At 36.6% G+C, this 4,391-nt stretch overlaps 1 protein-coding gene across 2 annotated transcripts in view; it reads right to left on the minus strand.

Annotated features, from left to right (window-relative positions):
* The window catches only part of LOC106869681 (alpha-2Da adrenergic receptor), a 26,389-nt gene extending 22,007 nt beyond the window's left edge, over nt 1-4,382 (minus strand). The window contains exon 1 of one of the 2 annotated variants that reach the window (XM_014915509.2): nt 4,268-4,382. The gene's annotated coding sequence lies outside the window, so the exon portion shown is untranslated. The other variant, XM_014915508.2, reaches the window with a different exon arrangement.
* Between the last annotated feature and the right edge of the window lie 9 nt (nt 4,383-4,391).

A 4,391-nucleotide genomic window follows, 5' to 3' on the forward strand; every position in this document is an offset into this window, starting at 1 on the left:
GAAAGATATGACATACGTGTGTATATGTGAGTGTATATACACAAACATACATTATGTGGGTAATATTTTCAACCAAGACATTGCATCTTATTCTTCAAGTGTCTCAATTCTTTGTGTGTACATATATTTACTAAATTATGACAATTATTAATAGTTTTCCTCATTGTGCCATTTTCTCTCATTAATAAAACTGTCGGCATTTTTGCCGAGGCGGGAATACTAGTGTATAATAATAATAATAATAATAATAATAATAATAATAATAATAATAATAATAATAATAATGAGATATAATCAATATTTCCTGTATGTTTCCTATGATACATAGAACATATTTCTCTACATCCATGCACATCATAAACAACGCACATTCCCAATTTTTTCTAAGTACTTGATACTTATAAAAGGAAAGCTTTATATTACTCATAAGATATGAAATAAGGACTAACTAAAAGTCTGAAAACAAGTATGAACGTTTGGAACAAACTTATGAAAATGCTTTGGATAAGGAAATAGATAAGGTCTAGTTCGGGAGATAATTATTAATGGTGCCTACCGCATTTCTTTGTCACAAAAAAAATCATGTTTGAATATACACAATGAACAAAACAAGATACTTACACAGAAAGTATGGCTCCCTGTGGTAGCTTTGGAGATTCACAGTAAATATGATAATAAGACTTCAATAACAATGACAACAGTATAAAGCTAAAGCAACGATACTCTCCACATAATAAGTTAAAGCAATATATATATATATATGTGTGTGTGTGTGTGTGTGTGTGTGTGTGTTTGTGTGCGTGCTTGTATGTGCGTGTGTGCGTGTGTGTATGTGCGTGTGTGTGCGTGTGTGTGTGTGTGTGTGTTTGTGTGTGTGCGTGAGCACATGAATTTATACACTCGTACACACCCATATACTTAATACGATCCGACAATGTAATTAGCACTAACATCCGTGAATTACAGTTGCGTGTTTTCCGTGATACTTGTTTCGAATATCCTGCTATGCTAAAGAATAATACATTGTTATATCAAAGCACAATAACAAGGTGAAGTCGTCCAATTTAACAACTTAAAGATATCTAACGAGTGATCCTCTACACGGTTACTAATCTGCGAGTAATTGCAACTAGATCACCTTCAAATCACATCTTACTGTATTAAATAATTCTATACTGAACAATGTAGATCGCAATGTACAGCAGATCGAGAAAAAAGGCTATATCCCACTGATACCTGTCAGAGAAGAACTGACAATACATCAAGATAAATACACTTTAACATGTAGAAAGACCACCATATAACAAATAAATAGCTAGACATCATTTTCCACCAGGTACATTACGATAGTGTAGTTATAATCGACATAGGATACAGACATTGCTGTGTGATTATCTGGTCGATAACTGATTAAGAATTAGGGACCTTCTGTGTCTGTCTTCTGTCCGTTTGTGCACTCAATATGCATTATGTCTTTTACATTTCGTTTGTGTGCTTACTATATACATTTTTTCACCTATTAAGTAACGGAACGAAACGCCGTCTGCCTTTTATTAACAGTAAGTTATTTATATAGACGTACGTCCCTTTTCCTAGCCTTTTCCCTTGCTCCCTTTTCTCTCTATATATATGCGTATACACTTCTTACAAACGATCTTATCTTAGGTTCAAATTACCTGCAAGGCAATGTATATAGTTTGGCATACATATGCTCACACATATATTTTTACATACATTTTAACTATTTTTAAATAGTTCCTAAATCCATATCCAACGTTTCTAGACCTCCAGAGTCTCATTCCCAAGAATTGAACAGAAAATGTTTGCCGTATGAGTTGTTCCTTATATATTAATTGAACTGGGGTAGACTTTCTCGACAAGTGTTATTTGATCATTGGCATATATTCTATACGTAAATGACAAATAAGGAGATATGATATATTTCATGATTATCAATGAAGAATGATATATCATTTAGTAGTGTGTATTCTTTGATTATAAAGAATTAACACTAAATGATTGAATTTTTGAGATCATACCGGTCTGAAAAAAAATGTGAGAGTGGATACCACATCCAGAAAAAGGAGAGAAAGAGCAGAAGTTGGAATAGAGTTTTTGCTAAATTCTTTAGCGCCCAAACATGGATGCAGAAAACATTAAATCGTATTTGGTGTAGAGAAAATGGTGAGGCCTTCGTCTGGTAGTGGTCTCAACATGTGCCAGGATGATGATGTACTTTGCATAAGGTGATAACATAATATAGCAATTCAGTTTTTAGGAGTGTTAGTTGTCTTCCCGAATACCTGATTTATACGAAAATAATTGTTAAAGAAATAGATAAAATATATTATATATATATTCTTTTACAAGAAGAGGTTAATAGTGATTTCGGAGTTTCAGCCTTCTAGCCTTTACACATAAATACACACACACACACACACACACACACACACACACACACACACACACACACACACATCTTTCCCCGAATAAAGAGTAACATATGAAAAAGGAAAATAGAGTATATCAAAAATTGATTCATTAACGGAAATAATGTGAGGTCTTTATTATGGCGCTTGTTATGGAATTTTCGTGGGATAATATGAAAACGGTTTACCGTCCACTTCCTTCGTTTTATTTTCTGCAAGTCAACATCTTGCTGACGATAGTAAATTCTGAGGGTAAGATAAGTATATCAGTACTTGATTGGTGTTTCATTTTTGACGCGGAAACAATGAAATGCAAACCTGTACTCGGTGGGATTTGAACTCAGAGATTAGAAAGACCGAAAAAAACACTGCAATACATTCTGTTCGATGCTCTAAAATTTTTGCCAATTTGCCACCTTGCCCACTTTGTCTAGATGTGTGTATGTGAGATTTCTGTTTCTCTGAGCATGTATGTATGGCGGACTCTCGCGTCGTATATGCTGGTGTTGTACGTTAGCTCACTCTCTCCATCCAAATCGACATTGCCTGTGCTGGTACACGGCGTACAACATATCAAATGTCGAAGTGATTGCAGAACAACGTGTAATGAAATGTTTTAATGTTTTACTCAAGAACATAATGCACTGCCCGCCCCGAGCATAGTAGCCACGGTTTTGACTAACTACTAGGCCTCGTGCCTTTGTTCATGTACACTAAACGTATGTATGTATGTATGTATGTATGTATGTCTTTACATATATGTTGCATGTGTATATACATATATATTTGTCTGTCTACACACACATATATATTGATGCGACCACCGAAAATACAAATTAATGTTATATCATTATCTCCCGAGCTGGGTTTTGAAACCGTATTCTGGCTGTTGAGGATAATGGTATTTCCTTTGTCTTGTGAACAAGTACAGCTATTTTTAGCGTAGGAGTGATCGGTGACCCTTTCCGGTCACCAAAAGTTCAGAAAAACAAGTGAGGAATTGTACTAGACTGACCCAGCTTTGGGAGGGGGTAAGGTAGCACTGTAAAGCTACGGTATTTGTGATAAACAAAGAATTGGCGCGAACAGTTGGCCGCAGCAGTTGGCATCAAGCAGTTGGCGAGGGGAGTTGGCATCAAGCAGTTGGCGTACGGAGTTAGTAACAGGCAGTCGAGTTGGGTACAGGCAGTTGGCCGAAGCAGTTGGCGTACGGAGTTGGGATCAAGCAGTTGGCGAAGGCAGTTGGCCAGGGAGTTGGATGAAGTGAAGATGTCCAGTAGTTGAATGAAGAACGAGAGCCAGTGAAGATGAAGAGTGATAAGTTTGACAGAGAGAGGCCGAGAGAGAGGGCCTATGGTCAGCAGGTACGAGTAAGCAGAAATGCATAGAGTCTCAGAGAGAGAGGGACAGGGATGGAACTGTTGTGGCAGCCAAGAGATCGTAGTAGTCAGCTGGTCACTACTTTGTGGATTATAGTGAGAGTTTTGAAAGAAAGGAAATTATTACGGTAAAGGTTTGTGTAAATATTCTTCCAAGAAAAATGTACTTGTCGTTACATGTGTTAAAAGAACTGTTAACTGTGATGTTAACTTAAAAGAGAAAAAAAGAAAGAACTTCGTTACATGTTGTTTAACTGAAAAGAAAACAAAGAAGTAAAAGAACTTTTAATGGACTTGATGTACGAACTCTTGCTTATGTAATGATTGTAAACCTTTGATTATGGTGCATGCGCTATTGTTATATGCTATTGAATTTATTGTTACGCAATGTTATGCCATGTATTGATGATGTAATGTTTTGTTTGCTTGCTAAAAAGAAGAAAAAGTTAGTTCCGCTACCCAACGTATGGTCTCCGTGTTATTTCTTCCTCTTCCTTTTGCCTGTTGTCTTCGTTGCGTGCTCCGGCCGGGGCTTAGTCGTGGCGAACATCCCGACTCACTGAGCGTCGACGTTCGCGCGCGC

This window comes from Octopus bimaculoides, chromosome 11, assembly GCF_001194135.2.
Source record: "Octopus bimaculoides isolate UCB-OBI-ISO-001 chromosome 11, ASM119413v2, whole genome shotgun sequence".
In the NCBI taxonomy this organism is placed as follows: domain Eukaryota; kingdom Metazoa; phylum Mollusca; class Cephalopoda; order Octopoda; family Octopodidae; genus Octopus; species Octopus bimaculoides.